Here is a 16,766-nt window from a genome sequence, read left to right on the forward strand (position 1 = left end):
AATTTTTCTAAAAAAGAGGCAACAGAATGGATCAACAAGCAGAATTGCTCCTGGCTATACTGAGCCTGCCCTGGACCTGCCAGTGGGAAGGCAAATTTAGAACATTAGGCAATATTGTGAACAATTCCATCAGACGCCAGAGTAGTACAGGACAGGATATCAAATAGGATTTGTACACCCCAGATTCAGGTGTCAAAAAGATTCCATGGCCTAAAGTTTAGGAAACAATTGAAACATTCTCAGATGCCATCCTTGATCTTCAGAACAAAAATGCAGTAACTCCAGTCCCACAGAGAGAGTGAGAAAGGAAATTACTAAACAATATTTCTGGTGTTGAAAGTCTTAGGATGTCTAGAATGGTGACCAATCTGGAACTCCTGAACCTGTGGGTAAAGACAATATGTTGCAAGATGGAGACTCTCCAGAAAGTTTTACCTCTGATATCAGATGAAAGCTATCTAATAATGGTGGACTTGATGGACCTCATATACCCATAGATCCAAAACATCAGAAGTACATAAGTTTAAGTTAAGTTTAAGTTTAAGTTTAAAGTTTAAGTTTAAGTTTAAATCACTTCTAAAGCGCACGTACACCTGACGGTTTCATGGCGCTAGGGTTCACTTAAGCCTCAATTAGCAGGAAAACATGAGGCTGTGTGTACAAATTCTTCACTTTCAATCCAGTCTGCTACTGTTCGGACTGTCAAACCCCCTTCTCAAAACGTTCTCAGTGTTTGGTGACGGCCTTAAACCCAGAAGGTCTGAGAAAGTTGTAAATGGCTTCCAGAAGGTGACTTCTCAATTTCCAGAGTGACAGATGAAGATGGTCTGAAATTGGCCCACCCCAGATGTTTACGGAAATTGTGCCCGTATATATTGCTCTTCTTCATCTCCAGAGATGGAATGCGATTCTGTGTTTTGTTGATTGGCTCATTCATACCTCTACAGAATTTAGGCCCCTGGATGGGCTGAGAGCAACAGATGGAACCTCTGACAGAATATCGACAGACAAAATATCGACCTACAAAACATCGACGCTGGAATATCCAAGGCAAGTATATCGACACTCTATCTACAACATGGTAAGTACAAAAATATCGAAACCAAAATATCGATGTTAAAAATATTGTAATTAAAAATATCGTTTTTTTCTGTAAAAAAAAAAGGAAAATAAAGTCACTAATACTTATAAATAAAATAAACATATTTAAACATATATAATATTGTTTAAAATTATTAAATAATACATAGTTAATAATAAAAATGTAATTAAAAATAAACATAAAATATATAATATATACTTACTTAATAATAATTTCATTAATTATTTTAATTACTTATACCTTATTAAAAAATACTATAGATTACAAATACATCTACACACATAAAAAACATAACATAATATTAATAGTTATTAATTGTTTGTAAATGATGTAGATTTATTTAAAAATGTAATTATACATTATTTTAAATATAAAAATTATTTATAAGTATGTTATATTTAAATTTTACGCTATCCAATGCTTTCCCTACTGTTGCACCCTCTGGAGTTGGAATAGTAATTTTTACCCCTATGCTATCAAACGCTTTCCCTACTGTTGCACCCTCTGGAGTTGGAATAGTAATTTTTTCCCCTATGCTATCCAACGCTTTCCCTACTGTTACACCCTCTGGAGTTGGAATAGTAATTTTTATCCCTACGCTATCCAAAGCTTTCCCTACTGTTGCACCCTCTGGAGTTGGAATAGTAATTTTTATCCCTACGCTATCCAATGCTTTCCCTACTGTTACACCCTCTGGAGTTGGAATAGTAATTTTTTCCCCTACGCTATCCAACGCTTTCCCTACTGTTACACCCTCTGGAGTTGGAATAGTAATTTTTATCCCTACGCTATCCAACGCTTTCTCTACTGTTGCACCCTCTGGAGTTGGAATACAAATTTTTACCCCTACGCTATCCAACGTTTTCCCTACTGTTGCACTCTTTGGAGTGGAAATAGTCATTTTTACCCCTATGCTACCCAACGCTTTCCCTACTGTTGCGCTCTCTGGAGTGGGAATAGTAATTTTTACCCCTACGCTATCCAACGCTTTCCCTACTGTTTCACTCTCTGGAGTTGGAATAGTAATTTTCACCCACCCGCTATCCAACGCTTTCCCTACTGTTGCACTCTCTGGAGTGGAAAAAGTAATTTTTAGCCCTACGCTATCCAACGCTTTCCCTACTGTTGCACCCACTGGAGTGGGAATAGTAATTTTAACCCCTACGCTATCCAACACTTTCCCTACTGTTGCACACACTGGAGTGGTAATAGTGATTTTAACCCCTATGCTTTCCAACGCTTTCCCTACTGTTGCACTCTTTGGAGTGGGAATAGTAATTTTAACCCCTACGCTATCCAACGCTTACCCTACTGTTACAACCACTAGAGTGGGAACAGTAATTTTTACCACTACGCTATCCAACGCTTTCCCTACTGTTGCACTCTTTGGAGTGGGAATAGTAATTTTAACCCCTATGCTATCCAACGCTTTCCCTACTATTGCACCCACTGGAGTGGGAATAGTAATTTTTACCCCTATGCTATCCAACGCTTTCCCTACTGTTGCACCCACTGGAGTGTGAATAGTAAATTTTACCTCTACTCTATCTAACGTTTTCCCTACTGTTGCACCCACTGGAGTGGGAATAGTAATTTTAACCCCTACGCTATCCAACGCTTTCCCTACTGTTGCACTCACTGGAGTGGGAATAGTAATTTTAACCCCTACGCTATCCAACACTTTCCCTATGCTTGCACTCTTTGGAGTGGGAATAGTAATTTTTATACTTTTGTTATTGTACGTTAATAATATTGGCTATTATTTAATTATATTTTGTTACTATATATGAATGTTTTAACAAATATGAATACAATTTTTTTTAAGTTTCATTAATTATTTAATTATTATAAGTTAATTTAAGTATTTTTTAGTAATTAATTTTTAATATTAATTTAATTTAACATTGTTTTTAGTAAAGTCGATATTATTAAAAACTATGTTTTAGTAAACGATATTTTTAAGTCAATATTTTTGTACTTACCTGTTTGTAGATAGAAACTCGATATTTTGTCTGTCGATATGTTTTGAACGATATTCTTGATGGTCGATATTCTGTCCCTCGATATTATGTCAGTGATCCCATTTGCTCATTTGTTTTTTCGGTCTATAGGTAAATCCTTACCTCACAATCAATGACTGGTATGAGTATACACTAGGATTAAGAGTAATGACCATTAGTAATAAGTAATCAGGGACATTTTCTGCTAGTTGGCATGCGCAGCGAGAGATGGAACCTGCGGATGATCTGAGATCCATTGAAATTGCTATTTTGAATAAGATGATTTTGTCTAACAAGAAATAATATGTCCTGTTTTAATTAAGGATTTTTGTTAAGGAAGAAAGAACAGCTGGCAGTGGTTCCATGGATTCTGTTAACACGGAGCAGAATATAGAGCACCTTTGCTGATGCCATGCAGAGGGAGATTGATTGTGAGTTGACAACCGTCGGAAGAGAAATGGAAGTGAGGTCGAAAGGGATGACGGGAAAAGAAGCGATTGACAACAAATATGTGCACATGAGGACAGGTACCTAGAACCTGCTGTGCTGTTTGGAGTGGGAAGTCATGCATGCCTACATCTATAAAACAATGTTCTCGAGTTCTAGTAATGTTTTTAAGAATGTTTTGTGCTAGTCGCTGTTTTATTAGTGTGGCTGCATTTACATCCGGGTGCATGAGAAGGTCAACATTTATGAGAGCTTTAAGGTTAAAGGAAACACCTGTTGCGTCTTGAGATGTTGAACGTTATTTTCGACCTGGGTGGTAAATCTTGAACATGTTTTCCTACTTAAAAACAGCTTTACCCTCGACAATGCCCCAGACATGAGAGGTGAAACTTAAGAACAATAGCGTTGAGCATTATGTATATTGATAGAACAGATGCTGCCCCGGATGTGTTTGTACTTCAGTCTGAAGTTCTCAGGTCAAAGGACTCATCAGCAGCATTTTCTCTTGAGCTTATAAGCAGGAAATCTGAACTACATTCGACCACCAAAAACAGTCACATGCCTCTGTTTCCTGCCTCTTTCCTTTTTGGCTGCCATACTCCGAACAAACTGTGATCTATTAGAGCAGCAGCAGGCCAAATCTACGTAAAACGTTTATTTCGTATAAATAAAAAAAATATTTAACGGAAAATTCTTTTAATGTTTCATATTAACTGAACTCCCACTATTTGTTCGGAAAAATACAAATCTAGCAGGTCCGGGCAGCGACGAGCCTCGTTTGTAGAAGCCACTTGGCAGTGACTAAAAGTCAAAAGCAGCAGGAAGCATTGGTTACCAACGTAACCTCACCTAGGGGCAAGAATTCCATTTAACGGGGATTAAGGGCATACTCAAGCAACTGAAAATAATACCCACGTGATTTTTGCAGCTGGGTAGATTTTGCCTATGAGCATTCGAACACTGCAGATGTTCATTCTGTAATTTCATGCATGAAAGCATTCTGTTGGGAAAACACAGCGAATAGAGAAATCTGGAAAAAGTTTGTGCTGCATAACTCTGCATATCTCTTCACAAATCGACAAGGAAGTAACTTAGGGTAAAAGCTGGTAAAATAAAAGCACCTGCATGCAACTGTGATAGAAGCAGAATTTATTTTACTTTTTCCATGGTTTATGCATTGCCTCAGGGCTTGGACCTGACCCTTATTTTCTAGGTAGGCACAGATATGTATTATTTTATTAGAAGTAACTAGCTAGTAATATTCTCTTGAAAATGCAGAAGCATTGTCTGCCATTCTGTACAACAATATGGGAGTTAGGCAGGACTTGACAATGTGCTGTCAACAGAATTACCACTACCTCCACCTTGCTTATTCTATTGAGCTCAGAGGAGTCATCTCTGCCCAGTCAGGTCAGTCTATTGTCTGCTCCCGGGAGACATTTCACCTCTCTTCTCCGGGGTGAGCATAAGCTGGAAGTTACAAGAGAGTTAATGGAAATTAGTCCCCAAAAACTTTTCAAAAGTTGCTTTTCCTCAATATTTACTAAAAATCCAGCCTCACCATTCAATTGGATTTTTAATAACTATTAAAAAGAGTAGTTTATTTATTTTTCTAGCTAGTCCCATTCCCAAGATGCAGTATTAGTATTTCATTGGTGCTTTGATTTTCTACATAGGAAAGCTAGGTCTTCCACAGTGAAAATAGCCTTTTGGACCCTGTAACTCTATAGAGATGGTAATGTTAATTTTCTGCATGTTCTACTTTTAAGTACTGTGTACCTTGTCTTGTGGGCTACAAGGCTACCTAGGGGTAATTTACTCATATTTAAAAGGGAGGTCTTTGCTTGTCAAAAGGGATTATTTTGAGAGGTATAATTGCAGATTTTGCACTGCAGCAGGCAGGCTACACAGGATAGGCCTGCAGCCATGTCTACACTGCCACTGTGGTGGATGGCACTATAGGTGCTACAGTCCAGCAGTGTCATTTAACTTCCAGGGCCTGGGTGCACTTTCTACACCATATTAATACTTACAAGCTTACAGACAAGTCAGGAGTAAGCCAATGTAACCATATTTAAAGGTGAAGCACAGGCACTTTACTTCTGGTTAGTGTAGTTTCTTGCGAGTTAAAAATGACAGAACCTTTTTGGCTCCTGATGGACTCCGTAGAGATATGACATCGGTTTTAGAGCGGAATGCGATGAAGGCTGATTTAGAATGTTGGGTTTGCGATACACGCAGAAGATAAAGGAAGTGCAATACTAAGCTCAGTGGGTGACGTCATTTGCGCGTACCCAGTCTGGGGAAAACGCTACAGTTAGCAGAGGTAAAGTGCACAGAGTTTTAAATCCTAACTAAATAGGATCCAGAAAAAGACAAACAACCTGGGGTGACTTCCCAGAAAAGGCAGATTTCCTAGAGTGGTATCCGTAGGTTGGCAGGTCACTCAAATGGCTGTGAGGTAGATTCATAACCTGCCAATAATAATATTTCTGTATTTACTTCATTCTCTCAAAGGAAGCTCTATTATTCACATGAAAACATTGTCCAGAGAGGTGAAAATGTTGACCTAATTCTCTGGCCGATTTCCTACCAGAAACTAACTTTTGGTGCAATCAACAGGCCTTTGGAGGTTCACCTGGTCCTGCTCTAAATGCTGCACCAATGAACTGTGAAAAACAGTCTACTCACATGCCAATTTGAAATGTAAAAAGAGTTATTCAGCAAAAAGAAATTTGCCTGCGAATCACAAAAACGGGTGACCAAGATTCCTCCCAGCAGCGCACATGAGTATAAGCTGTTAAAGCAAAGACAAGACTCAAATTTCCAGGTCTTAGCATACAGTGTTCTAGAAGTTACACAGGTGCAAGATTCTGAAGTCATAAGAAAGTAAGCAAACAACCTTCATATAGATGCAGGAATGTAAACCATTGCCAGTGAGCAAACGTAACAGAAATCCTTGGCTCGAGGGCCAGACATCGAAACAATGCTTTACACGTAACACGCACAACTTAAATGCATTGGGCAGCAAGTGGAGAATGAATACTGCAGCAATTACAGTTACGCTATGGCAAAATTACATATTTTTGTAGGACACATTGACGTTCAAGGGCAGGCATGAAAGAAATGAGGATTGTGGTAACGCACATGACACTTTGTGACATGACAATACTATTGTCTTAATTGAAGTTGTTTGCTGAGTTTGGAGAGAAAGGATTACATTAACTAAGGTATTCAAGCCCATGCCAGGAATCTGTGGTCCGCAAAGTATTAAGCTGCTGAGATGTTAATGAGTATGAGAGCTGAGTTCCTGTTTTTGTCTGAGGACAGAAGTTGATGCAAAAAGTGATAAGAACTGCAATAGCAATAGCAAATAAGGAGTTGAAGTCGCTCCATAGGAGAGCAAACACAGTTCACAAGCAACAATCCTGCATTTTCTGTAGCATCTGGGATCACGCTTACTGGCTTAACCTCATTGATTGCTAGGGTGAATAATCTGTCCCCAAGAGCGAAGGAAATTGAATATCTCCCTATAACCTTTATGAAAATGTAAAGTTCTTACAGTCTTTTTTATAGCTATGACGCTAATCAGAATAAAGAGGCAAGATACCAAGCACTGACAACAAATGGTGGGTGAGTAGGGAAATGGTGTCCCACATCCAGGTTGAAAGAAGTACAGTAGTAGACTAACAACAAACACACTAGGGGATCCAGCTCCTCCAAGGCATCCTTCAGACGTTTTGCAGTAGAATGAGCGTATGTTCCGGAACTACAAGAGAAGCTTTTGGCAACAGGAGAGTTCAACAACCCAACCTCATCCTCTGAAAATCATGTCAGATTGAGCAAATTCTTGGATACATGACTCTTTTATCCTATCAACAGAACAATGGTCAAGGGAAAGAGGCAATCTCTGGGGCAGTAGAACATCTCACACCACTGCGTACAAAGCTAACTAAACTGGTTACAGTGTCATTGTGATTTCAGAAGGATCACTTGACACAGATAACTAATGAGTGGCTAGCTCTCAGAGTAAGTCTACTGACAATTGACATGGTTCCCTCAAGATTAGAACAGGAAAATGGACCACTTGCTCTTGGACCTGAGGGTCCCTTCCACTGAATGCCAGAAATGGATGTATTCAACAATCTCCTAAGGTCAGTCATAACTGTATCCTAGAGTCTGGCAGGTAGTACACATAGGGAAAGTGATTAATCGAGGATGGTAAATGAACAATGGAGAACACCAACTGTTCTCTAGATTTTGGCCTGCTGAGTTGTGATCCTTTGTGTGATGTCTGTAACAAACTTGGGGAAACGATTACAGGCCTAGCTTCTCTTTTAGAATGTGATGAGGATAAGTGAAAGGGATACCTATTATTTGGGCTTCCAGCTTTTTGTCCCGGTGACACCTCACCAGTCTTGCCCTCCTGCCATGACACCAGAACCAGGAAACAGACAGTGTAATTACAATGCCTGCACAAGTGATACTTTGATGAACATTGCTGAGAGTGACTTATTCTTGTTGCAACACTGCAATGGCAGCATGCAGGATAAGCGGGAAATTGTTATAACAGACCCTGGTACCTTTTACAATGTAGACATTGTTTTTATTAAGTAAGGACTTCTGACTTGAGGTTATGTATATTGCTGTTATACAGACAGTGAGTGAATCAAACTCAGTTTTAGCACCAATCCATTGGTCAGGAATGAGTGTTCACAACGAGTAAGTGTGCCATCCCTGACTTTTTCGCTTATCTGTAGATGTTCCTGATGATTTTGCCTTTTGACAGTATTTGTGGGGCCTCACATCTACAGGGCTCATCAAACTGCAAACCTGGCATTTTTGAAGTACACCCTTGGTGGGTCCTGTGAATGGAGAGAACCTCCACAGATGTCCTCTCCTTATTGTCTTAAGGGGGAGTCTATTAATCCCAGTCTGTAAAAGTACTGGCTGGTAGCATCTGGTTATTGTTTTTGGGGTGAACATTAGCTCCCTGTAGAGTTGCCTACTGGCCTCTGTAAATACATGTTTAGAAGTGTGGGGCTGACAACTGCCCCATCCTCTTTATCTCACTGTTTTTCATGAAGGTAATGTTTGTGAATATGGCCATCATCACTGCTATTCTGTCTTCATGAGCATTAGAAATAGTGAGCAGTAAAAGGCTCAGAGAGCATCACTGGTACAGATTTCATTAGGGTTTACCGTAACCGTCAGTGGCAAATTAATTTAGTGTAGATTTGGGATTGCAAAATGGAGAATGAATGCTATTTTAACGACAACCCCAACCACAATTTCCTCTACTCCTTTTGCTGCTGCCAAAGGATTCTGAGAAGAGAGCCATCACAGAAGTCTCTCTGAGGCAGAAAATAGCCTGATTTTCTGAGCATTCAAAACTGAAAGATGAATCACTGTGATTGGCAGTGGACTACTACCCAACTGCCTGATTTTGTACATAGAACCTGAAGCTATCCTTCAGTTTTCTGGCATATGTGGGCACTGTTGCTAAAGGTTGTTCCCCAGAGCCTGGAGCCGGGGTGCTATCAATGGCATTCTGGCTTGGCTAAGTCCTGAAACTTGTGCTGAAGCTCTGCTGTCCTGCACTTCTGCTGGAAGATTGGACTCTGTGACCAACCTGCAAGCTAAGGTAATTCAGAAGTGTGCCTATTGCCTTGAGGTCAACTATACCCCTCAACTGGAAACCAGAGGTAGGCTCATGACATCATTACCTTCATAACTGTGGATGTTCATGTACCTCCATGGAACCTCTAAAACATCTTCACTGGAGGCCATGATAGGCTCTTTGAGAGACTCTTGTGGCCTCTTGCCAACCCTTTGTGCTATTCCAGTTGCACCTCTTGTATTTATTTCATCAACTTGAGAATCACATCAGCACTCAAATTCCGAGAGACTGTCCGATCCTTTTCAGTCACCAGGGATGCTCTAACGAGTTGATGTTCTGCTGTGTGTTCCTTGTGGTGTTTAGATGTCTGCAAACCTCTAGGTTGTGAAGCATAAACATAACCTTAAGGAATCGCTACAAAGTAACCATTTTGTCAAGAGATTGTTATTTTCCTTTGTTACGGTGTTATGATTTGCTATTGATTGCACTGCTTGGCCTGCAGACAATTGAGAACCCCAGATTGTACTTAGCCCAGGATCATTTGTTAAATAGTGTTATTACCTTCTGCTTCATGTGCTTATTAGTGGGTATTATCATTCCTATCATAAGATAACTGTGTGAATACTATCTTAGTCTTATGAATTGTGTTGTGTGTTTTGTGTTTTGTGAGGCATTGTTTCTGTTGCAGACTTGGTGTGCAGATCACTGACTACCAGAAGCAATCAGCTCTCTGATCATGTAGTTTGGGGAAAACCTGGCCTGATGGGGTGGTTCCTCACTTGGGATTCCAAATACTAAATGTGTGTGCTTTGAACATCAAGAGAGTAGGAGAGGACCATATAAATACCAGTAAAATACAATTTAATCTTGTCATTTGTACCAAAAAGATTTCACTGCTTATAAATTCCAGTTACATAGACATTGGATTCCTTAGACACCCTACACATGCTTTTCTACACACACTTGTGTCAACAAGCTGGAGTTATGCACAAAGACAACGCAAAACAACTGGCTACCTCTGGCAATGTAGAAACAAAGGTCTTGGGAACTGTCTGTATTTATAGCTCTATCTTGTAGCATGTTTTGTGGAACTACAATAGTACTACTCGCACTACAAAATGCTATTCTCGAACCTACATTTAGACATTTCCACTTTCGCCTTGTTTTGTTTCATATAAGTACCCCAATATAGGCTCGGGTAGTCACCTAACCTTCACTTATATTCTACCCTACCATTACACCGCATAACGGTTCTTAGTACTGACCTTTTACCTAGTTACGGTAATGTCGAAAGATGACATGAGGTTTTCTCCGAAAAGCTTGAGTCATCCATTATGCATGAGGATTCTTGGAATCTCAGCAGAACAGCAGGCCTATCCTCTCCTGCATAATAACTATGTATATGGGTCATTCCATTCGTCATCATAGTCCGACATGACACAGCAAGGTTTATCCCCAGGGGGTACTACTTTGGGTATATATACACCATATCTTGCTGAGGTAGTCGGAGGAGAAAAGGACTTCCATGCCAACACACTGACAAGAGAGGCTGAGGCTCCTGCATGCAGACACTCCAGCTCGCAGTGGTCTAACATCCTTTGCCGAGTGGCCATCTCAAGACCAAGACGGGGTCCCACAGTCTCTCACTTCAGGTAATGGGGTTGACTTTTTCCTAGAGGGATTCTTGGCTTTAAACCTATGTACATGGTAGGCACACGGGTACATCTAGTTAGGGTCGCATCGTAGGAGTACGCATCTTACTGTCATGTATTTTAAATACTTGCTTCAATTCATTGTTTTAGCACAATGGTAGAAATCAACCACCCTTTACTCTGTTAGTACTTATAATCATTTATATCTGTTACTGTCTAATGGTTGTTTCAGCACACCTATTCTACAATAAAATGGCGCTGGCTCAATAAATGCTTATTGAAAAACGTCCCCACATTTTATTCTGTGTATCTGTCTTAGACTAAATGAGCACGAGTGACTGAGCAAAAAGTAGTACACTGTTTCCACGATCCTGAGGGATCAGTGTTACCATGTTCGATAGTTGCCAAGAACGATTCTCTCTTTGGTAAGAGGGGTTTCCAGTGGCACTGTGAGCTAGCTGGTATACAGGCTAACATATCCGGTAGAGGTGTCTAGAATCAGTCTAACACCAATCCTATAGTGTATGTTGTCTAAACATGCAGATCCTACATAGGTTTATAGGGACTACAGGATATAGCTCCCATTGCATTCTTGTCTGCAGAACAGGCATTGGAGGACAGGCAGAATACACTCGATCCACACTGGTCTAAACGACAAGAACCAAGACTCGCTCAGTTCTCGAAGACAAGGTGTGCCCAGATGGAAAAAACGCTCTTGGAGCTCTGATACTGTGATCGCATGGCAATCCATCTGGGCACACCTCATCTTTGAGAACTGAGCTTGCTTTCACTGCTTTATGTCTCCAGCCAACTTCTTTCACATAGTTTGAGCCTGTCTGAAATTTTCAGCCTCTTGGTAACATATCAGTCATGAACTTTCGGAGGTCTTGGATCATTACATTGAACTCACACCTGGGGTACCCCTCTTGGGCATTGTGGATGAGAATGGGCTGAATGCACACTTGTGGGTATCACTACTTTAATTGTTCAACCTGATATTGCAGGTGGGCAATTCTTCCCTCATGGAGATCTGGTAAGCCATCATAAGCACTGTATTTTACTACGGTTGTACCTATTATCCTGATTATGATGGAGAGTTAGTGAAAATACGAACAACAAACTAGACCTCTCTTCAAAACATGATATTTCATTTGGGGGAACCCTTTTTAATTGGACTCATTTTAGAGGACCTGTTTAAAGGAGGAGTGGCAATAATTTTATATATTGCTCAGGTAGTTACATAATAATATTCAATGATTCTAGGCAGTTGAGATAGAATAAATATCATCCATTAAGAGATATGTTACTGTTTGTATCTCATAGTTATCTCGGTGGAATTAATCTTGCCACTTTGGCCCACATTATACATGTGGCATTAATACCGATTTTGTTGGAAACAGTAGTTTCCACCAAAATAAGCATTACATGCCCCACACTGCACTTTATTTCTGGGAACAACTCCTCTGGGTCAAAACTGAAGAAATTTGTCAAAGAAAAAAAGGCATTGAATTGCAGGGTAGAATGTGGACATTGAACCAGTAGCATAGATTCTCATGATATCCCTGGTTTTGGTAATACCAGGAGCAATTTCACCCCCTTCCCCCACCCCCCCTAGAACTGCGGGACTTGGAGCTGAAGACTTAGGTCCTCATTACGAGTTTTGTGGTCCATGGGACCGCCAAACCCGTGGTTGCTGTCTCTGGACCGGCTGACTGGCGGTCCACCTGTCGTATTACAACTGCAGTGGTGGGACCGCTACAGGACCGCTGCAACCACCGGGGATCCCTGAACCCATGGCAGTGGCGCAACGGTGTGAGGCTGTAATATGCTAACATATTACAAGTTTCCTAACTGCAACCCTTTTTATGGCGGTGAGCCCACCATGAAGAGGGTGGCAGTGAGGACACTAAGGGGGCCCAACAGGGGGGTGCATGCAAGGGGGGCATACTGTGCCCCCCCCCCTATATTTATGCACCCCTGTTCCTTCACAGATAGAAATAAACAATGCGATTACAAGCACCAAAAACGTAAATAGAAGATATAGCTCTACCATGTTGCTAAAACAATGTATATATGTTTGCAAAAATAGTGGTACCCCTGACTAAATTTCCTAAATCAGGGTCTAGATTCCAAATGTAAAGAAAACAGTTAGGAACTACAATTAAGAGTGGACCTTGAAATTGACAATATTAATATGTAAACACCCAGATATTGTTGAGTATCAATAATACATATTTTATTTATTCAAACATTTTCTATATGTATATTATTTAATTTTTTTGTTAAAGATTGAAGAAAAATATCATAAAAAACAATGTCACAATGAGGACAATATATATGTGCTTAGATTATAATCAGCCAGATTGTCAGTCCATGATTCCTACTGTAAATATTCAGGCACACTGATGCATTCATGCAATACCTAATGCTGCATAACTTTTTGTAAAAATGTCATACAAGGTTTGTATATATTTTAGGACAAGACATGGGCCGTATAATGAAGTCACTTCAATTCATCTTCTGTAGCATGGTTTAAATATTAAAGAACATTCATGTTTGGCATGGCATGGCATGGCTGTAGAAAATTTGTCTCATCAGGTAGCCATGTGTATTTATGAATCCTAAAGAAGATATATATAGAAAAAACATTTAAGTTACATATTGAGGGTCCTACTCAGGGTTTCTGCTTGACAAATAGTCAAGACTAATGTTTAAAAGAATGTTGATGCGACTTGTCATAGGAAGAGAATGATAAAAAATATTAGATGCAAAAGTATTTAAAAAACTGATAGTTGACTAGATCATGGATATATGGAAAATCCCTACAGACACCAAATATCGTACTTCATAAAAAAAGAGGGCAGAAAAAGCTTATAACATGAATGAGAACCCAAAAGAAAACAGAATAGTGTTATACAGGGAGAGCCCCTATACATATTATGCTCAGGTCACTAATAAGGAAAGATGCCACTACAGACATGCGTGTAATATAAGTGCCCAAAGTGACAACCTGTGTTATCAGGAGGACTAGTATGCATGCATGCTGGGTTTTCCTTAGCAGATTTGAAGAGACATCTGAACAATGGGGATACGTAAAGAATTTTGCGGTGCTGGGATATTGAATGCACCTGGTATAGGGTCAAACAAAATATAAGATGTTAAAGGCTGCAGTGCAGAAATGAATAGATGAGGAATATTATTAAGACTTGAGGCATAAGGACTGGGTTCGGTAAGCGTACCCGTTAATGAGATTGCAGGATGTACTCATCAATATAGTGACCGTGGGACGGTTCACTATGTTTAAAAGTCCACTGTCATGAGTAGCGAGAGGGGCGGGGAGGGGTTTGATTGAAAGTATCCCACACTAGAAAGATAACTTTAAAAAAAAGTTACTTTCACTGCCAAAGTCATGCACCAATTATAAAAGCCATATGGAATTTTAGAGCCCCTTATATTACCGATAAAATTTCTGTAGCGCCTATTTTAATGTGGCATTCAATATGGCGAAAGGAGACCCTTACACTGACAAGAGATATTATAAAAGATGTTTTGATATTAGACGGGGGTAAGATAACCTGGCTACGATATGTCGAATCTACTTTGAACCTAGCTAGGTTACATCATCTCTTTGTAGACTCTACCACCTGTTGGTCTATTCCTAATAATGACCTGAAAGTTCATTTGCTATCTAATTTACAGACAAGAAGGGAAGCTCTAAATACCAAGCTGTTGACAGTTAAAACATACCTCACAGCCCCTAGCATAATGCAACTGGATATAAACTCAACATATCTATCGTTCGTCACCAACCTACAACATAGGTACATCTTGGTGAGATAGAATAGTGGACCCCGTCTTGATCACGAACTAGACACTCCTCACAATATATCAGACTGCTGCGTGATGATTCCTCAGCATGGAAGGACCTCGATGTCAGCGAAAGTGCCTCCTCTGCTTATCTAGCTGGATGCTCATCTTTTATAATAGAAAGCAGCCTTGCATTGTACGTATAGATTAGCAATGTCATGTAAATGTAGATAGCTTTGTCGCCCCATGGAGGGCCTAACTCAGGAACATAACACAATGAGGCTTAGAAAGGCACCCCCATGAGACGACAATCCAGGACCGCCCGCCAGGATTACAACTCACAATCCGGAGGGCGGATTGCCTATTGGTTTGGCGGTCTTGGAGTGTGGCACTAGCGTGACAGCCGCTCTAAGACCACCTAACTCATAAGCAGGTGCTAAGTGAGTATATTACTGTTTTTTCTAGGTAGAAGGAATGTTGGCTATAGATTTACACTTTTTGGAATTCGAGGAATGGCAAAGGATTATACTCTGAATATGAAAAATTCGTAAGACTTGAGGCATTGAACCTTCCCTGAAATATTCGATAAGTATAATGCTGTTCTGTGCCATTCACAACCCTGAAAGTATTGTGTATCCTGCCTTTCACCTGAGTGGATTCTCATAGCACTTCTGCATGAGAAATTCTACAGAAACCTTTTGTGAATTTGCACAACTGCACGCCTTTGTTGGTGTTCATATGAGTTTGCATGTACACTGACCTCCTCCATATAATACCACTTTCCTCCCATCTTTTCTACATGAAATATAATTATACCTGTGGAAAATTATGCCATGTAGGTGGACTTCAATACGTGGATAAGTGGATTGTCCATTAGGGAAAATTCACAGCCCTGATTCCAGAAATCGGCATTTGGAATTTATGGACCTACATTCAGCTCTCTGCACACCTAGGTGACACCTGAGTGCAGAAAACATTGTATGAGTGAAACCTATTCTGACTGTGTCTGTGACAATCTGGTGTGTTGTCCTTGCAGTGGCACATCAGCTGCTTATGGTAAAGTGTCTGCATGTAGAAGGAACAAGAGCAACTACTGTATCACAGGGGACAATCTACAGTTTTAGGGTGGCTGTTTTATTGTACGGAGTAAGAAGTTCCTCTTTGGGTGGCAGTGATGAATGTTGCTCTCGGCCCTGCAAGGCGGATCTCTCTCCTCGTATTCCTTTGACTCTAAACTAATCTTTTGGCTTTGAAGGGGTTTTAAACAATGTTTTGCTTTCAAAAATACTTATCTTGGTTCAAGTTGCTTTTGGCAGCAGCATGCTTTCATGATCGTTCCATTGTGCTGTGTTAAGTACTTTCATATGTTAGCTTCCTTCATTTGATTACTGATTGTTTACTGTCATAACAATCTGAGTCAGTATCTTGCTGCTTCAGTTACGCATGCCGTTTTTTTTGTTAGCTCAAAGACACTATAGCAAATGTAAACAATAATTTACAAATGCAATAGGTTTGGCCTTTTGAATTCTATAGATTTCGGGATGACTGCCCTTACGCCAAGGTCAGCAAAGAGCTAGGAATGTGCTCCATAATGCTAAGGTGGCCCAACATGTCAAGTATTGTTTCTGTGTGTGACTTCGGTGTGTGTCCAAGGTTTCCCAAGGTATTTGGATAGGGATGTGACTGCAGTTCCTGTCAATGCATTATAAAAGACCACCTGCTTGGAGTCGGGGGTAATATCCATCCTTATAGCAGAACGATATGCCATCAGTCAGAATATGTCAGGCTCTTAGTTATGAAAATAAGTTAACTGGTGGTATATGTGTAATTATGTGACAAGTAAACTCACCTAATCCATATTTACATCTCATGGAACTTCTAAAGAAACACTATGTAGTAGTATGTATTGAAAAATAATGAGAAGCATTCATAATACATTACGAATGGTTAATTTCTTTTTTTTAAAACATATTTTTATTGCAGAGTCAGAAACAAGACCTCAGAATAGGCCAACCAGTACACTTACGGCATCACACAAAGCTTAAATGACATAGGTATGTTGCACAGCCATTTAGCCCACATCCCGGAGGCTGGGCGGCGCGCCAAGTCTTCTGTTCCCAAGAAGATGCCTCAGTGTT

This window comes from Lissotriton vulgaris, chromosome 3_1, assembly GCF_964263255.1.
Source record: "Lissotriton vulgaris chromosome 3_1, aLisVul1.2, whole genome shotgun sequence".
Taxonomy (NCBI): domain Eukaryota; kingdom Metazoa; phylum Chordata; class Amphibia; order Caudata; family Salamandridae; genus Lissotriton; species Lissotriton vulgaris.